We start from the raw sequence: 26033 nt of genomic DNA, 5'->3' as shown, positions 1-26033 counted from the left end.
TTTCCTAGCACTTTCTAGGTTCTCTGGTCAGGAATTTCATTACCATTTCTAAAATGTGTTCCTCATATTACAGCTATAGATCATTTCCAAAAGGAATAAACATATTTTGTTGAAAATCACTAATCCACTAGCAAAATTTTAAAATCATGAATTTGAACACATTTTAGTTGATAAAATAACATTTATTCAATCTACATGATTAGATGACATTAATTAATAACATTTCTAGCTATTGCTTTTAGTTAGTGCAGGTTTATTTCACTCAGTGCAATCTATGTGCCCCTGCAAAATTGAGTGAATTTAAAGTTATAAATTGAATCAAATTTGAATATACAAATCTCAATATTTAAATAATAGTCTGTGATGAGACCTTAGTAAGGTAACTAATATACAGTAGTATTTTGTTTGTTATTGTAGTGACAGTTTTAGTTATCATGGTTCTTTACTGTACTTAAGTTTCACAAGTCTAGCCTTTCACACTGGGGAGCTATGCTCAACAAATTTCAATTCACTTGCTGGGAAAAATAGTAATACTTCTAGAAATTTCATCAGAGAAGGCTAAACAAAAGTTTAATTAAAAATTTTTCTAATTAACCAAACTCCACTATTGGGCAACCTGTGAGGAAGTATAAAATAAAAATGCAAATGTTTAGTTTTCTCTACCTACCTGAGATTGCTGGCTGCCATGTAAAATCACAGGCTGCTCTTTAGCCACCCCATCAATGCCTCTTCTCTGTGCCCTGCCCCTAGAACCTCATCTGACTTCAACTCTGAAGAGAAATGTCTAATAGGATGGATGAAGTCTAAGGGATATCAATAAGAAAGGAGTTAATGTTCTAATTCTACATAGTGCCTATTTTGCTTCTGTATTCTAGGGGTTCTTTAGTCATTTTTCTGTTATTAAACATACCATAATATTTCTATTGAAGTGCTTTTTTATAGTGCCAAATGAAGTCCACTGTAAAACAGGCTTGCACCAAATGAGTTATCTTTAATGTTCTAGTCTGGGCATCAGGTAAAATCTCTCTTTTCCCTTTTGTTTTCTTTGGATTTGTTTTTACTAAATAAGAATGTAAAACTTATAATGCAGTTATGTGGGTGAACCCTAGCTAGACGATACACCTCTGTGGTGTATTCACACCACCTACCTCAGGGGGGTGTTATTAACATCATAGTTTACGGCAAAAGGAGCAAAGGTTGTCATTAGCATGCTCTTACCTTCCAAGTGTGATCTCCAGGAAGAAGGAGTCTTTGTGTCTCTGTTGGGTCTAAATAGCCTACTGAGTCTTTTGGTTCTGTGTATGAGCATCCTTGGAAGCACAATATGAATAGAGTTACTGGTGTTTTTATTTGCCTGTGCTTATTGCAAAGTATCCTTTTTCCATATCTATCATGGAGGATGCCATGATTCTAGGGAAAAGATCAAGGATTTGAGGCTTTAGGATTCTATGTCTTGGATATTTTCCAACTTTAGTATCAGTAACATTTGGTATAGATCTAGCAGATTAGAGTAACCACAAGCACAGCAGGGTAGGGTGTGAGAGGTAAAGCCTCATTTGCAAGGACAAAAGCTCACGAGTAGGTAGAGACCTCTAGCGTTAATACCTCAAACTGCAAGTACCTCTGCAAACTGGCTAAGCTGGATCCCTCAGGGAGGGTGGAGGACATTAGGAATCACAGGGAATTTATATATTTGAGTTTGAGAAGGTTTATGTCCAAAAGGACTTGCAACTACACTTTCTGAACTTGTGAATAATAGCCTTTAGGAAAGACTCAGACCCTAGTCTTCACAAAATAACTGACCAGAGTAGGTTTAGCTCAAAGCAGCCAGAGCTTCTCAGTTTTTGGAACATTACTATGTGGAATTAGGAGATGTAATGTCCTGAGCATCCAGTATTGTGTTATCTCTTTTACCAATTTCTCTGTTACATCGAATGATTATGGTTGTGCCTTTTAAAGACCCAAAATATTCTCTTAACTACATTGAAATTATGAAGTTTGTACACTATCCTCTTTTTAACTGCTAGGAAAAAAAGGAATATTTCCTGCTTTTCACAAAGAAAATTGCCAGGCAAGAACTTAAAGGTTTGCCTTGTATCACATGCCTACTCTAGATTGGACACAGCTCAGTGGTTAGAAGCGATTCCATCGTTATCCTCTGGAAATCATATGGCCACTCTTTGCAGAAGTTAGTAGAGTGTTCCAGAGGAGAGCTCACAGCTCCTCTTGAATGGGAGTGTCAATTGGAATGGGAGAGAATTATTTCCTTCAAACAAGAACATGCTATCTTGTTTTCATAAAAATAAAAGTTTTCATAAAAATAAAAGTTCACTCTAATCACTTTTCACTTTGCTCACTCCTCCTATTTTTCTTCAGGCTTAACTTTTTCTTCCATGTAGATGTTACATTTTATATGAGATTACTTGTTTGTTCAATAATAGTATTATCCAACACTTACACAGTCCTGACTACAGGGGCCCAGACTTTCTCCCCAACCTTTCTTCCCTCTCTCTCTCATCTCCAGAGAAGACAGATTGGTCATCATTCAGGAGAGACTGAAAAAGAACGTCATCAACTTAGCCAACTGACATTCCTAGGAAATAAAAAGAAGTCACCTGATGGCCCTCACCAGAAATTACATGTGTGGCAGTAACTTCTTTCACTATGTTAATAAAAGACTTGCTCAAAATGATATTATCCATCACCCAACTCAAGGAGACCAGGAAGTGACGTTTTAACATGTTCTTGGAATGGAAAGCACCATCTCTTGATCAGCATTAATAACTATCACATTCATTTAGCTCATTTTCTTTCTGGAACTTCTAAGGGTTCAATACTCCATTTCTAGGATTTATTCTCTATGCATTTTGTCTCTCTGTATTTGTTTAGGTTCTGTAATTATGCACATACCTACCAATTTTTGGCACTGTGACTATGTAGTAGCTACCTTCTACTTTATATATCCCAATGAGTCTCATGTGTTCTGTCAGTAAAGTTGATTCATCTTTCACATATTACTAGAAGAGACATTTATTTTGTTGACAATGATGGTGATTAGGGCTACTGTGCTAGGAAGAGGGTCAATGATATAGTGGGAAAACTGATAAAAACATTTCAAATGTAGAGATGTGAGGGATAGAAAAAAGAAGTAATGGGGGGAAGCAGTTTATAGGATTTATTCTCTGTGCATTTTGTTTAGGTTCTGCACTTATGCACAAACTTGTTTCTTGGGACTGTAACTATCTAATATCTACATTCTACTTCATATGCTCAAAAGGAAGCTCATGTGTTCTGTCATCAAAGTTGCTCTTACCTTTCACCCATTATTAATAGCGACATTAATTTTAACTCATTGCATAATTCTCAAATATAAAGGTTACCTTCTTTCTCTCTTCCTCAGATCTCACATTTTATTTTTGCCATGCCTATGTTTGAAATGTCTTCATCAGTTTTCCCACTATGTCTTTAGCCTTCTTGCTAACACAGTAGCCCTAGTCACCACCATTGTCACCAAAACCACTGCAAAAACCTCTGAATTTGTCTTTGCACTCCAGCTCTTGCTCATCTACTGTTAATTCAGCCTATTCAGGCACATTTGAAACACAAACCACCCATGCCTCTTCCATGGCCCAAATGCACCAGCATCATCCATGACAGGAGTAACAATGTGCAAAGACCTTTCACTAGCTTCTCTTTTCATCATTCCCTTCTACAATTTTCTCTTTGGCTTGCTCTGTTCTAACCACATTGACCTTTTTGTTGGTTAGCAATATATCAAACTTATGCCTGTGGCTCTAAAATTGCTTACTCTAGATTTGACATACCTCATTAATTTTCTTTATTCAGCTTTCTTTTTATATATTGGTTCACCAAAATTTTCTTGATCTTTTTCATCTTGTTCTCTGTCCTTTTCTTCAATTCCCTTCATAGCACTTTTCTGCCCCTGGCATGTTAAGTTGTTTTTAACTTAGCTTCCATTTAGCCTCTGAATAATAAGGTTTTGTAGACAGCACTAATTTGTGTATTTCACTACGTTATCTATAGTGCCAAGTCCATACCAGAAAAAGATAGGTGCTCAGTAAATGCTGAATAAATAAATGAAAGACTTAATGAATGAAATTTTGGAGATTTAATTAACTATATTCCCAACTTTAATTTGAATTTTAACTCATCCTTTTTTTTCTAAAATCATCATGTTTGTCTTGTATTCTGATTGTGTATTTATATAGTACACTGTTCTAAATTTATTAATAGAATAGAAATAATTTATTAATAGAATATATTAATAGAATAGAATAGAACAGGTATATTTTATGACAGTAGTTGGAATGACAAAAACCATATAATAATCTCCACAGATGCAGAAAAAGCATTTGACAAAGTCCAATACCCATTCATGACAAAAACTATACAAAAAATTGGAATAGAAGGTCTTTATCTCAATCTGATAAAAGCCACCTATGACAAACTGACAGCTAAAATGATAGTAAATTGACAAAAACCAAAAGCTTTTACTCAAAATCAGGAACAAGACAAGGATGTTCACTGTCACCACTTCTGTTCAATATAGTTCTGGAAACACTAGCCACAGCAATTAGACAAGAGAAAGAAATAAACAGAATAAGGACAGGAAAGGAAGAATTTAAGGTATCATTATTTGCAGACCAAATAATGTAGATCCTAAAAACTTCACCAAAAGACTTCTAGACTTAATAACCAAATTTAGCAGTATAGCTGGATACAAAGTCAACACTCAAAAATCAATAGCCTTTCTGTACACAAATAACAAATTCACTGAGAGAGAAATTAGGGAAACAACACCTTTTGCAATAATATCAAAAAAATACTTAGATATCAGCCTAATGAAGGTAATAAAAGACCTCTACATTGAAAACTATAGTACTCTAAAAAAGGAAACAAAGAGGATATCAAAAACTGGAAAGACATCCCTTGTTCTTAGGTATGAGGAATCAATATAGTGAAAATGGCTATACTTCCAAAATTTTTATACAGATTTAATGCAATCCTGATCAAAATTCCAACAGCTTATCTCACAGAATTAGAGAAAACAACCCTAAAATTCATTTGGAACCAGAGGAGACCTAGAGTAGCAAATGTAATCCTGGGCAACAAAGGCAAGGTAGGGGGGCATCACAGTCCTTGACTTGAAATTATACTACAAAGCTACTGTGATAAAAACAACATCATACTTGGGAAAACAAACAAACAAAAAACAGACCTGAGGATCACTGGAACAGATTAAAGTCAAAGAAAACAACTCCAAATATACCAGCCACCTTATCTTTGACAAAGGAGCCAAACATCTTCACTGGAAGAAAGCCTCATTAATAAAGGGAATGTGGTTTAAAATTACAACTGCAGTTATTTTTGTTCAATTATTTTTTTTCTTGTTGTTTTTATCTACAGTGACAAGGTTTTCTTGAATGTTGGATGATGCTTGGTCATTTAGTCAGTTGTTCACTTTTACTTTCTTCTGTTCAGAACCTTTACTGAAGTGGGAAGGACTCTTTTAAAGTAGCAAGGAGAATCGAAACAAGAAATAAATGCAACTGATTGCCACACATCAGAACTCAAGACGATTGCAACAACAACTCCGGGAATAAGTTTGACTTCCCTATCTTGGAGTCTCTAGTAATGGATTTATAGATAACACATGAGACACTATAGTGCCACTTCACATATTTAAGCTGATCGCAGCTGCTGTCCCTGAAAACTGTAACTTTCTGTGGAACCAAAGGATATATCCATTGCCCACATGATAGTAATTGCCATTTTCTTGTAACTTCATTGGTTCCCTGATTTTTAAAAGTTAAAATGTATTCAGGTACATTTATATAAAATGAAATGTCCCCAATTAAGATATATACTTTGACGTGTTTTGACCAGTGTACACAGCTATTTAATTATGGCCACAATCAATGTTGTATTGATTTTAAAATCAGTAGGGTTAGGGTGTCTCCACCACCGTAAAAAGTTTCTTCCTAACTCTGCCATAAGTGCCCCAGCCTCTGGCTCCAGAAAGCCAAGAATCTGTTTCTTGTCACTATTGATTTGTTTTTCTTGTTCTGGAATTTGATGCCAGTAGAGTTATGCAGGATGTCCTCTCTTCTGTCTGCTCTTTTTCCTCTGCAAGTTTTTGAGATTTATTCAAGTAATTGTGTATCAGTAACTCATTACATGATTGCTGACCAATACTCTGCTGTCAAGAACACCAAAATAGGGGCCAGGGATTTAGCTCAGTGGTTCCACCACCTGCCTCGCAAGCACAAGGACCTGAGTTCAATCCCTGGTACCAAAAAAAAAAAAAAAAAAAAAAAAAAAGAATACCAAAATATATGTATCCATTCACTTGTTGGTGGACATTTGGTATTTTTACAGTTTCAGGTTAAAATTTTTCAAAAAAGGTGTTGTAAATATTTGTGTACAAATATTTGTGCTGTGATATGCTTTTATGTCTTCAGGGTAAATATCTATGAGTGGGGTTGTTGGAGTGTATGATAAGTATAAATTAACTATTATAAGAAACTTTCAAAATGTTTTCAAAAGTGATTTTGCTATTATATAATTGTATGAGTTCCTGTTGCTCCATATTCTTCAAACAGTTGATATTGTCTACCTGTTTGTTTGTAATTTTTCAGGTTATATAATGATAGCTTACTATAGTTTTATTGGCTTATGTTTGCTAGTTAAATATCATTTTATGTGCTTATTAGACATTTCTGTTTCATCTTTTGTAAAATAGATACTCAAATTTCTGATAATTTAAAAATTAAGTTTATCCATCTTCATATTGTTGAACTGCAGGGATCTTTAGTCTGTCTATCAGTGTTTTGGTTGGTATACATATTACTAATATTTCTCCTAGGCTGTGGTTTGACTTTTTCTTGATTTTGAGGTTTGAAAGGCAGTAGTGTTAAATTTTTGATGAAGAATAATGTTAATTTTTACATCATGATTTGTGTACTTTGTATCCTATATAACATATCTTCACTTAACAAATTTTGTGGAGATATTTCTCTACATTTCTTTCAGAAGATTCATATTTTTTAGCTCTGAACTTCAGGTCTAATATTGATTTTGAATTAATTTGTATGTATAATGTAAAATGAAGGTCAAGATTCAATTTTCCTCTCCAGATGTTTGTCCTGATTTTCTGGCTCCATTCATTAGAAAATACTTTTTCTTCATTAAGTTCATCAGCATATTGATTGAAATCAATTGACCTTATATGTGTTGTCTTATTTCTGCAATTTGTGATATGTTCTGTTATACTGGTGTGTATATCTACTATGATTCGGATTCTGTTTTGCTTTGATGACTGTAAATATTGAGATCAATTGGTGGGAATTCTGTTTTTTTATTATTTTTCCTTTTGAAATGGTTTTTGTTATGCTAGGTACTTTGCAATTTCTATATAATTTTAGAATCAGCTTGGCTATTTCATTAAAAATTAATAAGCTACATTTTAGCATGACAATTATGATGACATTATCGTTATAACATTTATATGTCTGTCTTAGTATAGAATAGTCTTTCAGTCAAACACCTCCATCTAATCACAAGACATTAAATGACATAAAGAAAATTCTTATTTAATCCTTATTTGTTATCCTTTAGTAGGATGCCATCTAAAGAGAACATACATATTGGCCTATAAATGTGCCTTAGAAGTTCGTAATGTGTAGCCCCTAATTTTAGTGTGTGACATTGTTTCGACTGTTTGGTGTCTGAACATCTCTAAGGGTGGTGACACATATAACATATACATCACGTAAATTCTTGAAAAAATTATTATTTGACTGGTTATCTCATGTTGGCTTGACATGTACTTCTTATCACAAGTAGCTGGAGTGCAAGAGAAAGGCAGATACCTGAATCAAAAAAGATCATTACCATAAACAATACCTTAGAAGACCTGAATACCCAGAAGACATGAATGTATACGCAATGAAACAAAAATGAGTATCAGTTACATGAAACCCTTTGTCCCTTAATTTTGTTTTTTACAAAGAGCATTTTAAATAAAACCTTATTTTTCTCACAAAAACTTCAATGAAAGAATCTAAAAGCCAGCAGGTTATAATCACTATTTCAATTTCTAAGTGTGACTTTCTCCCCAACCTGCCCTTCCATTCTAGTGTGCTCATGCTTAGATTATAAATGCTCTAATTTCTTAAAGTTTTGTTTATTTTTGCCTAGAGGCTGACAAACTCCAAGCAGTCATACAAATGGAACCAATGACAACTGTGCTGCACTTCTTTTACCAGGATCAATCTTGTAAACAGCTCAACTGCTAAACTACGAAATGCAACTTCTATGTTGGATTCTGAAGTCCTCTGGACCTTCTCCTTATCCTCTTTGTGACAGGTTATTACTAGTTACTCCTGGTGGAAACACTTGTTGCTTATATTCATAACAATCTTGCTGACCTTATAATTTGGCCCATATATTCTTAACTATTTCTTTGGCTTTGTCTCCTCCAGACTCAAAGCCATACACCTACCCAAGATGACAATGCCTGGCACCTATTGAAAGCCTTTAGATAGACCCTCTGCAGATTAAGTCTGATTGCTGATCACAACTAAGACCCTCTTCAGCCAAAAGTTGCAAGAACAGTCTTCACCCTGTGCTGCCTCACAGCAGTTAGGGGTACTTCTTTAGAGGGGGAATATTATAGATAGGTAAGTTAATTAAAGATCTTGTAGGCAGTTAGACAGGGCCAGTGCACAAGTAGCCAACGTGGAGGACAATTGAACCAACATGGAGGACAATCAAGACACATTCACTGAAAGCCGCAAGCAGCATTGTAAAATAAGAGAAACTACCACACCCATGTGCTTCCCCTAAGGATGGAGAGCAGTGATTGATATTCTAAATAGGTATCAATCACCTGGGTGGGGGACAAAGATCTTCCAGGAAAGATCCCTAACATGCCCCTTTCCACCAAAAATCCTTGATCATTCTTTGTATGCTTGCTATGTGACTTGTTCCCCCATTTAATCAATATTATCTAAGCAACTATACTTGTCATAATCTTATGGGTTGCTCATAGTTTTGTCCACCTTGTGATTTCTCATTGGATCAAATATTACCTAAGCAACTGTACTTGTAATCTTACTAGTTCACTATAGTTTTGTCTCACCTTGAACCCGCCTCACCTCATGGCTTTGTCCCATAAAACACCTTTGAGAAGTTGGGTGAACAGGAAACCCATTTTCTGGTCCCATTTCTGTTTCTCTTAGACAGAAGTTTTCTCCAATAAATTTTTCCTACTCTTAAAAAAAATTAAGGAGTTATTCTTTTAGATTGCAATGAAAGTCTACATTAATTGGAAGAGTTGTTACCTTAAGAATATTGAAGATTTTAATCAATAAATGTCACATTTTTCTACATATCTAGATCTTATATAATTTGCTTTTTGGTATTTCTGGAAGTAATTTTTATATTACAATTGTGTATTTCTAAGTGAAATAAAATTGATTTTTATATATTAACTTTTTTCCTGTGCCCATTATTAAATTAACTTATCAAATCAAATACATTTTTGGAGGATCTTTAAAATTTTATACATATTTTATCTGCAAAAATAAAGATATTTTATGTTGTCACTTACTTATTTTAAAGTTCCTTATCACACTATACTGAGGCTCTGGTAGAAAATACTGGAAAGAGGTATAACCTTACTTTTGTTGTTGATGTTGGGGTGGGAGTAGAATATTAACTATTTCACAAAGGTGTAGGTTTTTGTAAGGTATGTTTAACAGATTAATGAAGTCCTTGATCATATCAATGTGCCGAAAGTTTTCAACAGTTGATGATGATTGCATGTGTTCCATATAATATTTCCTTTTATTGTTTTTGTGCTATTATATCCTTCTGTGTTTATTTTGTTGCATTTTTTAAGGTTTCATTTCATATAAGTCAATTAATATAGTCCTGTATTTTTTAATTTATTCATGTATTATTTTTTGTGGGTATATGTGTGATGAGGATACTTAGGATACACCTTGTCTGCAAATTTCAAATGTACAGTAGAGTATTTTTACCTACTGTCATCATGCAATAATTGATCAGTCCTGTATAACTGAAAAAATTGTATTCTTCAACCAACATTTCCAAATTTGCTCTTCCTTTCCTGCCCTGGTAACTCTTTATTAGTACACTATAATCCTATAAATTTGAATATTTTAGGTTCCACAAATAAGTGAAGCCATATAGTGTTTGTCTTTCAGTGTCTGACTTATTTCACATAGTGTAATTTCTTCATAAGACCATGAATGTTGTCACAAATAGTAGGATTTTCATTTTAAAGTCTGAGTAATATTCCATTTCACTGTATTTAACTCACTTTCTTTATCCATTCATCTGTCTATGGACAGAGAGGCTGTTTCCATATCTTAGCGATCTTGAACAATGGTGAAATTAAAATAATTCAAGTATTTCTACAAGATCCTGATATCAGAAGTGGGATGTTGACTCAAATAATAGGTTCATTTGCAGTTTTCTGAGGAAATTCAATAGTGTTTTTTCATAGATACTTACTAATTTCAGCAGCATTCAAGGACTACTTTTTCTTAACATTCTTGCTAATATATACAATCTTTCTTAAATAGCAATTACCATGCTAGAGAGAATACAGTATTCCATGTGTTGTTTGTTCAAGAATAATAATATCTGGCATGTAATGTAGTTTTTCAACATATTCTTTCATACTTTTAAGGCAGAAAACTTAAATTAGAATTTTTAGGGATTTTTTGTTTGTTGTTGTTGTTTACTTCCCTTCTTGCTTTAGTTTTCTTGACCTATATTTAATATTGTAACTGATTGTCAAAGTTCATTTACTTTTAAATTTGTTTTTAAATTTCATTGTTTTCCTATTTTCCTTAAATTTTTATCTGATGTATTTATTACCTCAGGTGTTCTTTATAGTTTGACCTCCCTTTCTGAAAAGATTTTCTTTAGTTATTCTTACCATAGTCTATATTCACGTATTTTAATTTCCCTAATTCTGATTTTATTGTTCTTTCATATTTGTTATAATTTTCTTAAACTCTTTTAGCTTTTTTTGGAAATAGTATTCTTCTATTTTGTAAATAAATCTCTGGGGCATATTGTCCATTGGAATGTTGATCTTATTCTTTGTTTCTTAAAATAAATTTCCATAACATTTGACCTTCATCAATTTCTACTTTTTATTTTTGTAAGGCATGACCTTTCGTCAGTTCTTAAAGAGAGACAGGACTTTAGGATTCTTTCTAAAGGACTCTAACTTCTGCCATTTAATTCCTGATTTTGTTCCCCTCCTTCATTTTGACCTTGACTTCCTCTTTTTATATCGAATAAATTTGACTCTACTCCCAAGTCTCCCTTGTTGTGGATACCTGTTCTGGAATGAGTTTTGAGAGTTCATAGGGGCCTGATTTCTCCAATCCCTTTTGTCCTTCCTATGATGGAGTCTTTGTACTCACCTCTTGTAGAGAGAGTCAATCCTTATCTCATTCTACTTTCTGCTCTCCAAATGGCCAGAATACTTTTCTTTTAATACTTGTTGGTCTTTAAGTGGCTCTCCTGTTACCTAGTCCATCAGTCACTGGCCTCATTACTCCTTTCTTCTCTCCATAGGTATCATGCCTTGTGGCCTTGATTGCTTTTCTCATTCTCCTGATTCTGTTTCAAATAGTTCTATTACTTAACCATTTCTATATAATGCTTTTTGTCAATTTTATTTGAGGATTTAAAGAGATTGAAAGACTTTGCTGCTATATTATCATCTCTCTAGAATTTCCTTACTTATTTTTTTTAGTTTAAACAAATTCTATTTCCTTTAGTTTTATCTCCCATCTACTTCCAGATTCTTCTAAACTATCTTTCTTATCTATTTTAGAATAGAGATAATTAGCCTATGGATATTTAACTTTAATTATTCTTAATGAGTTTGCATGTAACTTTATAAAATCAGCAACATTACAAGCATGTAGATAATGAGGATGATAAGGAAGTTATTGTTGTGCTTGAGACTAAGATAAATTTTCTGTATATTTACTAGAATTTCAACCCTAACCCTGGATCACCTTCTTTTAACTGCAATATAAATTCAGTAATCCATCAGCCTCAATTTTATATATTTCACTTGATATCCCTTTTGAATTCACTGACTTAAGACAATTCAGAATAAATATAATTCTTGGTTTCATTTAATTAGTATTATCTTCCTTCTAATCATTTTAATGGGGAGTTTAAGAGGTAGAAAGAATAAACTTTTAAAGTATACAACTCACTATCACGTCATCTTAAATTGAAATCAACAAATTTGTTTTTGTATTTAAAAATTTTCCATACATATATGTAGAGTATTAGTAATAACATACTGATATTTTATTGAACTAACAATTTAAAATCTTTTTGTTAAGTTTACCAAACAATGTTAAAATGGCATGCCTCATCTTTTCCTAAAGGACTGCTTATCTAATGGAACAGACCAACTTGGGAGTTGGAAGCATACTACAGCCAAAAGTCATCTCCAGGCCTATTTCTTTTCTTTCTTCTGCCCTTGCCTTTCTGTTTACTTTGTGGTTTTGGTTTCCATTCTTATTTATAGTGAACTGTGAGATGAAATGAAACGAGATCCACATCTAATTACACAACATTGCTAGGAAGTCAGAATTGGGTAGAATGCAAGAATTCATCTGCTCTAAACTGATGAATTGAAAAATAAAATGTTTTGCCCAAGTTCACTTGCTCTAATGACAGCCCTACTGAGAGTCTTTTGCTGTTTCTTTTACCCCAAAATATAACCATAATTCTTTTTTTTTTTTTTGGTACTGGGGATCAAACTCAGGTCCTTGTGCTTGCGGGGCAGGCGGCAGAACCAATATACAACCATAGTTCTGTCTTCCTAGGAGAATGTGTATAATGTGGCCTGTGGAGATTTAAAGCTTCTACACATCAAGACTAACAAATATGGTTACCTCATATTTAACTTCATATTACTAAGTACATATACTAACATTAATTTTTAATTAACTCATTTGGTTTGGTTATACTGAGTTTGACACAGAACTTGTGTTTTCATTATATCTAGCCTTAATTTTTAAAGTATTTAATGTTGCATATTGTTATATATTGATCTTAGGGTATAAAAGAAATGTATCTTATAAATATTTTGTTTTGTCTAGAAAGCATCATGCTAAGGACATATTTTAATTTAAAATGCATAGATAATTCCTTATTAACAAAAGAAGCCACTTAGAAAACTTTAAAGTTATGAGGTAAATAACAAAAAGTAAAACTTTTGTAATTCACAAATGTGTTCCACTTTACTTCTTTCCAATTGTCTTGTGCTCCAATTCCTTTTTTATTTTGTTTCCCCTTGACTGTGCCTTACCATTCCCTTTGCCTTTGTATCTTAAGCTACCAATGTACACAGAAAGCACTGGAGTCCCTGCTGCTGTGACTTACAATATCTCGAATTTCTGTCTAAGTACCTGGCAGCCTGGCAGTGTGAGGGTCATTGGTAGGATGCTTTATCTAAGCAGAACAACACACTTTGGTTTCATAGTCTGCAAGCTCCAATTAAATGTACATGTTGGATTGTTGTGCATTATAGCATTAAAAACAAGTATAGTGTTGTACAAGCATCTATTTACATTTACTGTTTGGGGGCTACAAAACACATTTCTTTCTCCAAAGTGGATGACATCCTATCAAAGTCTAGACATCCTATCAAATGTCAGTGCAAGTATGGATCTTCCATATATGGGTCTCAGGAGACTGGAGCTTGTCTGCAATGCTTCTCTTTCAGTAAGATCAATACAGTCATGTACTGTATATGTATTTTTTCCCAGTTTGCTAACTGAAATTGTTATCAAAACACAGAATTTATTTTTGTCTTCTAAGCAGGAAGTAACATATGACCAGAACTCAAGTGGGAAAAGTTAGGTGATGAATAAATACCCAAGAAGTTGGGAAGAAAGTATATTTTTTATTACCCACTAAGCCACGATAAGGGTTATTATCATGAGATAATCATTCCTCTGGAGCAATACAAGACAGGGGACACAGCTGAGTGCTATCATGCCCATGGGATGTGATTAGCTCATGATAACAGCATCCCCTGGACTCATTGCTATTATGAAATGTCTATTTCCCCACCATTTCCTATATATAAATAAGTGATTTTGGCGGACAGATTCAATTCCCACAAACTGCAAGTTTGCATTAAAATGCTTCAGCTGTGAGATTCACAGATATTAATCTACCCTTTTGGAATGTTGAACAGTCAATCAGAATCCTTCTTCGTCTCAAGCTGTTTTATGATATTATTACAATGTATTTTGCGACGGAATGGCGGGTAAAGCAAGTTTCAGAGATATAGGCTTGTTTGGGCTCGATTTAGTTGCTTGAGGGAAACCTCTACATAAAATGACTCTGCCTGCTCACTAAGGCATCCTAACTTTCTCATTATTTTTTTTTCCTGCCTGATTCAATCTCTTTGCTGCATTTTAGAAGTCTGAAGTTCATTCCTCTAACTAGATTAATAAAAGCGGATTTCGCATTTTATACTTCAGAACTGACAGAAAGAAATACTGCTCTAGTAAAGTCAGAGTGAAGCGAAAAGTACTGTCTCAGAATCTGGGATTTTGAAATTAACTTTGAAGTAAGATTGATTTGGTATTTAGGAATAAATAGTAAACTATTGGTATAATAATAAATTGATGGGATTACTTTATTAGAAATTTAAGTGAAGTTTCTGAGAACCAGATAATTAATTCAGAAAAATTTAAAACTCAATCTCATTTTAATGTGCTAAACATTTTTGAGTAATACTATTCCTTGTGTGAAACCATATTCTTGGTTGTGCTTACAAAAAGCAGAAATTTGAATTACATTATCACAGAATCTGAAAGCAACATTTTCTGTCTAAAAACGTATTTGTCACATTCATGTTAATAATATTAGAAAAAAATCATTTTGTATGAATAAATGTCTAGAAAATCAAAAAGGGGAAAGTGGCTGTTTTCTTTTCCTCCAAACTACTTTACTACTTTGGTCATGAAGTCTCTTTATTGTTACATGTCTTCATTGACCTCATTTGCTGAGAATATACAAGCAACCAAGCACCATTGACTAGATGGTGACTTTAAATAGGAAGTACCAAATTTGTTGTTTGTCCTCCTGCTTCCTGCTATGATTATTACCTTCATGATGATAATAGGGAGAGTAGCTTGCTAGCTATCACATCAGTCCAGAAAATGGAGAGAATCATGCACTAACTTTCAAGGAGTACTATACAGTACTTTGTTTCTGTGGGTCAGGTGCTGAGCTGGACTATGTACATACATTATTTTTTATCAAGGGATTGAAAAAGAAGACATCATTTTAAAGTGGTGTACTAACCATTATATCAAATGCATTTATGAAGTTCAGTATTTCCACAAAGGGAAGAATAATTAACTTTCTCTGGGTTATAGGAAAGAAGATGAAATTAAGGTTGCTGTTAATGAGAATTAAGGAGAATTAAGCTGGGACACGAACTATCAAGAAGTAAAGGGTATTTTTTTTAAAAGAACAGATAATCACAATGCTTAATTAATTATGAATATGGTATGTTGTAGGTAATAGGGAGTTGGCATTGCTGGAACATAATCACAAAGAAGACCTGGATCAAAAGTTGAATCATGAAAATTCATGTTTTTTGGGCTAGAGTTTGTGTTTTATTTTGTAGTCAACAGGGAGCTGGAGCTGATGGTCAGTTATGTGTTTTAGACCTGACATTGAACAACAGAGCAAAGGTTGGCCTGGAGGGAACTCACAAAATTTTGGGTTAATATCTGGACTTTCATGAAATGCACACAAAATTCTGGAAGTCTGATGCAGAAATAGAAACACAGAGCCAAGAAGGTTGTACATACAGGTTGTAGGATGGACCAGGCTCACTGACAAGATGATGACATTGAGAAGATGAGAGAGTAACAGAATCAAATCCCAATTTTCTGCTTCACTTACTGGGTATATTGCATAGATATTTACCAGACAAGGGCCTCAAGAGAAAGCGCAGGTTCTAAGGGGATGTGAAAAAGAGGGATAAAAGGGGGAAAATGTGTATTTATTGAGAGGTAAGCATAAGTCAAACATATATTTCTTAAATACTAAACATAGATTTACATATTTACTACTTCTATATAATCGACATGGTAAGTAACATGGTTTTCCACACCTTTATATACATGGAAACAGACTTTTGAGAGAGTAGTAGCTTTATATAGATCAATTAGATAGTAAGCATGGAACTAGGATGTTGAATTTTAGGTGACTATATAGGATATATCTACCTAGACTATTTCAGTGGGGATGTAATTATATATATCTTGTACTTGGAGCCATCCTATATGATCAGATTACAAATCCAAATTAATATTAAGGAAAAAAATCGCTTTTTAATTAGTGAATACTTTTAAAAACTGAAAGTAGATCTAGAGTTCACTGATTTAGGTTTTTGATGAAACTCCCCCAAAACAATGCTCTTATTACTTAAGTAAAATATCAAATCTTTCCTAATATAATTTTAATGTAATCTTTTTAATGACTCTACTCATTCAAGTTGTGTAGCATTGGGTTCAGTGTTAAGAGGATGGTAAACATTTAATTTCTTTGTTCAGTGATGTAAATGTCAAATTGGTATATGTACTCAATGAGAGTTTTGATTATTTAATGTTCCACATTTTTATTTTTTCCCTTCAAACTATTTTGGTATTTTTTGCAAAATAATTTTGAGGTGCTTCGGCCCTGGGAGGACACAGCAGGAAGGCATCATCTGGAAAGCAGAAAGCTAACCCTCATCAAACTGAATCTGCTTATGTTTAGCCTCAGACTTACTCTCTAGAACAATTATAAGCACACCACAGAGACTCAGCAGTTCAGGAAGTGTTCTGATTGGGAGCCCATACACTCCTGCACCAGCAATGGTCACTCAGACACACATAGCAGAAGCAACTAGCTGGGTTACCGGTAAATGAAGCAAAAAAGGAGATAAAAATGGAAAGGGCTTGAGATATTTTTCAATACAAGTGTGTGAAAATGTTCAGTGGAAAGGTACAACATCATATAATGAAGTAGCTGATGAGCTGGTATCAGAGTTCATCAATTCAAATAATCATTTGGCAGCTGATTCAGCTTATGATCAGAAGAATATATGGTAAATCAGGTTAAATGTAGAATATTTGCTTATAATAAAACAGGGGCCAAGAGAATTCTATAACTTTAGTTCCAAGATAGTTGTAGATACCTCTACACCAATCCCCTGATGAGAGGAATAGTAAATAGTAACAGTTTAGGTGTTTATAGTCACAAAGACTCTAAGAAAAATTGTTCAAATATTTTTTTCATATTGGTTTTGTATGCACTCTATTTACAAGGTTTTATGGTTTCCCTAAAACATTTTGATGTCATGTTAAAAGTGGAACAAAGTATCTATATGAACACATTAGTATTTAGGTCTATTAAATAATTAGAATGTCTCCCTACCTAAAGGAGTTTAATCATGACAGCAGAATTTGAAGGTTAATAAAATTATAAACTAAGCTGATGAACAAAAAAATTCATTCAAAGTACAATTACAGAGCAGACAACTGAAAACTGGAAAAGATGATATTTCCACAGCTACATTCTCTGGCTGCAGTAAATTTTTCAATGAGGTTGAATATATTCCTTCCCTGTATAAAGCTAATAATGAGGAATGGGACAGATGGATTAAATTATTATCTCTAACATTCTGTAAAAGCTAATTTATAACCAAGCAGTTGTTTTTATTTGTCAACATATTTTTGCTTTTTCATCCTACCCTTAGTCTCAAATTTTGAGTATCGCTATCAGAAAGTTGAAGTAGAAGAAAAAGATGATCCTGAAAAACCTAAGTAAAGTATAAAAAGTCATTTTTCATGTGTATATAAAATTGGTACCACGAAAATATGTTGGCCTAATTAATCCCTGAAAAAGGTGAATAGAACAAGATTTCATCATTGTGCTAAGAATCAATTCATCATACTACTCTTTTACATTTGATATTACATCTGCTTATTTTCAAGGGATGCATCCAAACCAATTTTCATACAACAACAGCCTTAGAAAACAAAGCTTCTGTAGCAGTAAAACTGAAAAACAAAGCATTTTGCCGTATTTTCTTATTTTTAGAGATTTTAAGTGCATATTAGCATTCTAAACTATAGTACAATAACAACACAAAACTTCACTAAACTCAGGTTTTTCTAACTTGACTAAAGCAGTCTGCAATCATCCCTCTTTTGCCTCAATACTATTAGTGCTAGCACCAACAGCATTAGTGATACTACCAACTGAGATTTCTAATAATTACTTTAGAAACTCTACAGTTACCCTAGATTATTTGTAGAATTAGAGCAGGGTTCAGTACTCTTTTTTTGTGTGTGAAGAGACAGAAAATAAATATTTTAGGATCTGTAAGCTACATACGATCTGGGTCACATACTTTGTTTCTTTCTTTCTTTTTATAACACTTGAGAAATGTAGAATCCACTTTTAGTTTGAGGACCATACATAATGGAGGCTACATGTCAGATCTGACCTGTGTGCAAGTTTGTTAACTCCTGTGTTAGAGGATATATATTTTTAAAATGTCAAAGCAAAAAACAGAGTAAGTAACAAGGAATCTAAACACACAAGCCATACAGTCATAAATACTGACACAGAGAACAGTTAGATATTCACTGAACTGCAAATTTTAAAATGATGTTTTGAATAAATTTATCTAGATATCAAATGACAACTACAGGAAGGTTTATTAGGGTGTCCTCTGGTCCTTAGGTTCTTATAATATCTATCCACCCCTTTGAGTGAAGAAAAAGATGTATGCAAATTCCCCTTTTTCTTCACTTTCATCTGTAAGAAAAGTAGAAGTTAGTGTGCACCTTGGTATAAACCCTTTAAAACATATTTGGAACAAAATATTTTTGAATTTTAAGTCCAGATTCATAATTTTTAATTATTACTGGAACAAGACTAGGAAAAAATAGATTAGTTTATACGTAAAGGGAAAATTGAGCAATGAGAAAAATGAATATGTCATAAGAATTTTACATATTTTAATGAAATTACTTATTCCTGAAAAACAAATACTTACTTAAATCTACAATATTCAAGATGCCATGTCTTTGCAATAATAACTCAAGAAAAATCTAAACTTTCCATCACTGGGAATGTTTCACTACTAAAATGGAGTTATACATTTTTTCATAAATTTTACTTGCAATAAAAGATAAAACATAAAATTCATTCTCATATTGATGAATATGTATTTATTCATATGTATATACATATATATGTATACATCATGTACACATTTGTATATATATATTGATGTATTGCTATGTAAATGATAGAAAAAGATTTAGAAAGGAATATAAAAGTGGTTAAATTTGGCTAGTGTTATTGCTGTAGATTTTCTATTTTTCACATATTTCATACAATTTTTTTAAAAAGCAATATATGTTATTATACTGTTTATTTGCATTTAAGATCCATTCTTTGAATTCCCAAAACTTATTTGTATTATATTTCTGGGTTTTCAGAGTCCCCAGATAGACTGGATGTAAAGAAAAAATTTCAACCTATTATTTGGAAAGTGTACTACAAAATACATACATAAAAATCTAAACATTTCTGGCAGTAATGAATTAGGATCTCTCTCTCTCTCTCTCTCTCTCTCTCTCTCTCTCTCTCTCTCTCTCATAGTGTAGTTCTGTGCATTTCATGTGTCTTAGGAAGTCACCAGACTGAGGTGTTACACATGCCTACATTTCACGACTATAGTTATTCACACCTCCCTGAGCTTGGCCAGATGGGGATGCCTCTATTAATTTAACCACATATCTCTATTAGAGTATTATTTTCTCCATCACTCAACCAGATAGCTTCATTGAGTGCCACATCCCTGCCTGGATCCCTACCATCCAGCTAGCTGAGAAGCACCAGTCAGGAAGGCGCTGATACACTGCAGAAGATGCTCTATCATTCCTTCTGATGTGCGTGTGTTAGGACTGGCACTACCTTGCCTGAATCTCATCTGCCATCTGACTGCACAATTATCTTTAACTTCTCCCTCCTGAGTCCTACACCTTCCCTCTAAGTAAATGTTTTCAACATCATTGTTGACAACAGAAAACATTTTTGTTTTTGGCTTAATTTTTCTACTAAGGGTTTAAAACCCAGCAATTCTATATGGCAGAAAATGGCCCTCTGTGGATAGCTCAGGTCTTTGTGCCTGAAGAACACCCCCACTGTACACCTGTCCTGACAGATTGAGGCCCTAGAACAATATCGCTTAGTCACACACTAACCAGCAGGGGGAAAGTCTGCGCCTTTTATGAAAGCCTACCTCCTGGCTTAGTGTTTGGAATTCAGTTCTACCTATAAATCAACATCAGAGCCTACAACCCAGTGTGTTCAAGAGCTTTGTTTAAACATCAAAGGAAGAACGCAGACAAGCACTGTGTTAGAAATATAACTAATCACTTGCAAATACATCTTTCCTGTCAGTACGGGCTTAACCTTTCTGTTTAATGTGACTGGAGGAAAATGCAGTTATTTCCATCTTATCTGTTTTCTTTAAAGAGGTATAAAATTTTTCTATGAAAAAGAGATATTTGTTCTTAATGTAACAAAGACCAGAGTGTAACATTTCAAAAGTGTGTAGTTGAAGGAAGCAACAAGAAGCTGAATACTGTTGAAATCTAAAAGCTGTTTGTCACCTACTGAAGGACACATTACTCCCATGCATCTTATATGTGCTAGGAAAAACCAACTACTTGAGATCCTGTAGTGCTAGGATAAAAAGTAAAACTAATAAAAAGATTCAATTCAAAAATGAGGAAAACAGGTCTTTGTTTGTTTGTTGACTGACAGTGAATGCCGTTTGGTGCCCTGTGGTACATTGATTGGAATCAATTTAACTTCACCCTTTGCTCATGATTTTATCCATTCATAAGGGGACTAGGAAGGATTTATTTGAGGTGCCCAGAAAATCCAAGAATCTATAAAACTTTCCTTTAATTTGAATGCTACAGATTATGGATGAAAGTTTGGTCACCTGCGTGGATCAGTAGGATTAGAGACATCAAAGCTGGTAAAAATAAGAAAGACAAGCAGAGAAACAACAAACAAAAAAGAGCTGCTTCACTGAAATGGAAGATAACGTCAAGGGGATTGGAAGGCTCAGCTAGAGATATAGTATTCCAGAATAGATGAGCTTTGTTCTCGCACTATCATTTTTCCTAAATCTGGGACAAACCATAAAGGTACGAATCCTCAGACTCACCATCTCTAAAAAGGGAATATGCTACAACTTTCCGGTTTTATATCTCTGTACAATGTTGATAATTTTGATTTTCAAATGTTTGTGTATAATAAAAAAATTTTTGCAGGTTGTAGCAGTGAAAGCGTTATATGATTTATCACCAATTGTATTTGTGATGTTCTCATATGTATGCATACATGTGTGGCTCTGTTTGTGTAGCTGAGAGCTTGTCTATTCTAGTGATCTTATTACTGAGATTAACCTTATAATAAAGTAACAATAGCAGAAATCTTGAGTTCTGACAGAGCTAAGAAGGAGTTTTGGACCAGTAGCATGAGTTGTGAAATCTTGGGCATTATTAATAGTTTGGAATTGTAAAAATTAAATGAAATTTCCCATAAAACAATTCTGCAACTCTTACCTTGTAATAGTAGTAGCACTGTGAAAACAATAAATGAGGTTATTGACTTTATGCCATACATATGGATGTTTCAAAGAAAAATGTACAGGTATTGAGCAGTTAGTATTTAATGATGGCAAGTTGAAATTTAAAGAACAAGATTGATTTTTTTTTTCTGAGTTGTTACTGTTCGCACAAATTTCCACCTTGTCCTGGGGTCTGTAACTACTTTTCCACTCTCTTGTATTTTCAAATATACTACAGTAAATAGAGCATGGATTCTGGTCCCTGGTCACTCACTACCCTGGTCCCCTGTGTGATACCTTAAAACTGTACTCTGTGTAGTTAGAGCCACTTTATGTGGGTGTATTTGCATATATCAAGGTTAATAGTCACTCCCTACTGGCAAATGCTAATCGATACTGCCAACAAGTCTTCATTAGAATAAAATGTGGCTGCTGTGCCCAATTAAATAAACCATTTCTAACAGCATCACAGAATTATTGCACTATTAAAATGTCAATGCGTAGCCAGTATTTTGAGAGAGATTGTAAGATCCTTGAGGGCAAGAATTGGTTCTCTCCTTAGGTTATATATTGCACAGAGGAATGTTGAACACTAAATGATTTTGATTCCAGCAGTAAGCTAATTCTCTTTGTTTCAAGAAAAATTAAAGAGTGGAAATAACTTCCTGAGGCATCTTTCTCAGACAGAGAAAATACATTGGCCATTTCCCGTAATCAGGTCTGCAGGATTTTAAAACAATTACAAACTCCTGTGACTTTCAGTGCAGAGTTTCTCAAAAAGACAGAAAATTGACAAATCCTAGAGAATGCTCCTTTCCCCATGTGCTCTGGAAAGAAAAATGGGAAAGCTCCTAAGTATTTGTGTCCTGTATTAGTCAGTTTCTGTCACTGAGGAACAATACCTGACACCCACAAGTTAAAGGAGAACAGGTTTGTTTTCGCTCATATTTTCAGTGGGTTCAGTCTATGGTTGTCTGGCTCCAAGGTAGAAACAGCATGGTGTAAAAGCTTAGTGAAGAATAACTACTCACATCATGCCATCCAAAAAGTAGAGAGGGAAGGCAGGAATGGGGGAGGGAGACATACTCTTCCTAGTCTTGTCCTCAGTGAGCTACTCCTTCAATGAGGCTCCACCTCCAAACACATGAGACTTTTCAAGGACATTTCAGATCTAATCCATAACCCTTATATCACTTGTTCCTTTAGATTTAGATCTACAACCTTAGCATAGGGTTTGTTACATGTTTAAAGTGTGACACTGATCTAGATCCCTCAATATTGTGAAACTAATGACAATAGAGTGCTTGAAATAGGTGATGGCAATTATAATCAAATGTCTGCTCATAATAGATATTCTGTTAATGTACTAGTTATTGGCGTAGTACAGGGAAGGGGGAGGGTAGTGTGAGTGGATGAAGGTTAGGAAAAGAAAATGAAAAGAACAGGTTAGCATTGTCAGTGTGCTAAAAAGCAGTCACTAATGTTTACTTTATGTCCATTCAGTGTACACAGGGATGAAAAGAAACACTACTAGAGATATTCTGATTCATTAACACTAAGAAACTAAAATCAATTTAAAAATACTTATCAAAAATAGAACATACATTCAAATTTAATTAATATTTTTATATCTTTCCCTAACTTCCCTAGGTATTCTGCTGCTCAGAGTTTATTATTAAATTAAACAAATGTATGGGTATTTAGTAATATGATTAAACATTTTGTAAAATACATATGTATATTTTACATATATGTGTATATCTACTTTAACCAAAATGGTATTTGTATACTGACAGAAAACAATATTGGATTTTGAACAGTTTCCAGGGGCTAATTATTTCATCATTGATTTTATGTGTAATGATGCAAAGTTTCTGTGGTTATTAAATCATTTCACATAAAATGGAGGCCACTGCATTAGCTACTTAGAATGGCTACTCCTCCTGAATGTGACTGTGCCCCAGCAAGGAATGGAAGCTATGTAGCAGTGACAGAAAATGTTTGGGCCATACTTGTAATCTAGTCTTCTCACTCTTGAAGGGATTGTTAAGTCACCCAGTGGAATTCTAGGAAGTCTTTCTGAAGAGAAAGGGGTCCTCAGCTTGGCCCACACAGATTCTTGACATCATTGCACAAAAGCATTTCATGATGCATCAGTGAGAGGCATAGGAATAGGCAGATTAGTAGGAGAAAATGGGAAGAGATTTCAGCTTTAGGAGCTGATGGAGACACAACTCTCAAAGTATGGGAAGGATTGGCTGGCTGTTACCCAAGGAATAGGACCAGTTTTGTTGGATTTTCTGGAATGAGGTAGGTTTTCTTGGATCATTATCTTGCTTCTGGATTTGCAAGGTGGCTCCAGCAAAGTCTTTTTCACTTAATCCAGTCTTCATGAGGTGAGTGGTTCTTCTGGGGCAATCTTACTTTTATGGAGCCTGTCTTGGATTCCAAGATGATAATTAATTTAAGGCAATGAGTAGAGACTTCTGAGTATTCATTGGTAGTTGAAATCCCTGTAGGTCTTTCATTTGATGTCCTCAGTCTTGAAGGGGTATGCGATATATTATGTAAATGTAGGGATAATCAACTTTGTATTACAAGTTTTAGACAGACATCCCTAACTGATGAAAATGCCTGTCTGCAGAGCTGAGGATGGATTGGACCCAAATTTGAAGGCAATACAGAAGATAGATACAAAATGAAGATTAAACTTTGTTCTACTTTAGTTATCAACTGGATATCCAGAAGCCCAAGTGAAGAGTCACTATTTTTGTTTTGTTTTTGTTTTTGTTTTTGCAAATGCAACTTTTAAGTCCCTGGATGCTTCTGAAGATCTTGAAAACACAAATCATGCTTTAAATGCATAACAAGTTAAGGATCCAGAAGTGTGTTTGTCCTATCCTCCTGCAGTGGTCCTTGACTGTCTCGGTCACATATGAGTAACATGTTAGGAAACTGAGATCTGCCTTATCTTTCTCAAGCTTCACATACATGCAATCCAGACATATACCAAGTTGCTAAATGTGTGCAAGGACCATACAACCATCATAAAAGCTAAGTTACTCAAGAGAAATAGACATCAAAATCTTTTCCCATTTCTGCATTTCTCAGGCAGAAGAATCTAACAATAAATATATTTGACTATAGACAGGGTATTGCATGTTGTTCTTGAACTAATGTTTATTGCTGTCCTGAGAGAGATAGAAAAGGTAAAAAAAAAAAATGTTTAAGAATCTTGGCCAGGTGTTATAGTGCACGGCTGTAATCCCAGTAACCTGGGAGATAGAGACAAGAGGATTACAAGTTTGAGTCCCTTCTAGGAGACTTAGTGAGTTCCTGTTTTAAAATTTAAAAAATTTAAAAGGGTTGGGTATGTATCTCAGTGGTTATGCACTCCTGGTTCTTTGTAATGTGATTAAAGAAAATCTTGTGTAAGGGGAATTGTCTGCCTATTTGTGTTTCATTTAACTAAGTGATGCACAATGGTATTGGGAGTACCTCCTCAGCCTGGTCATCAGGAAGTGACAACTCTCAGATTATTTTCCAATCTCTCAAAAAATACATTGATGGAAGTTTGTAATCTTTCTCTTACAGTGGTGGGACTTGTCTCCCACTTTTTTCTTTTTAAATTCAGATACCATATTCTACTTCCTTTAGCTTATTTTATTTGTAAAATCTGGTGCCTCCAATCCTCTTTATCATGGAACTCCAGACACTCAAACATGTGACAGTTGACCTGGCCTGTGGTTTGACCTCCTCCAGAGCTATAGAACTATGTGCCTTATAAAGCTAACAATAGCTCCTTTTATTCACATTTCACTGGTCCTGAAATATGGCTGGGGGTTCTATTCCTAACAGAGGAAGCAAAATGTAGATACCTTCATTCTAGCTCACTTTATCAAATGTTAAAATTGTGGCCACTTTTCTTCTAAATTACCCACAAGTGAGTTCAATTCAACAGGGCAAACATTATTTTCTGCTTGAACCCCATAATTCCATGTCATTTGAAGAACAAGATTTTTCTTATTTTGTAAATTACTAGTGCTGGCATTATTTCTCCATGCCTTCTTGGATGATAGGTATTATATCACCAGGGACTATCCCTGCCTATACCACATGAATGAAGTGGTTCCAGGCTTATTTAGATTCTATTTCCTTAATCTACATTCTAATAGAAGTAAGTTAGTGGCATGTTTCTTGACCATAAAATCTCCTCTTGCAAAAGGTCTAAGAGCAGGAAGAGTGGAAGCCACTTGAGAGT

Source organism: Heterocephalus glaber, unplaced genomic scaffold (assembly GCF_053883595.1).
Source record: "Heterocephalus glaber isolate CG9 unplaced genomic scaffold, H.glaber_assembly_v1.0 deba00001523, whole genome shotgun sequence".
NCBI classification, from domain to species: domain Eukaryota; kingdom Metazoa; phylum Chordata; class Mammalia; order Rodentia; family Bathyergidae; genus Heterocephalus; species Heterocephalus glaber.
Note: the sequence above shows the minus strand (reverse complement) of the source record.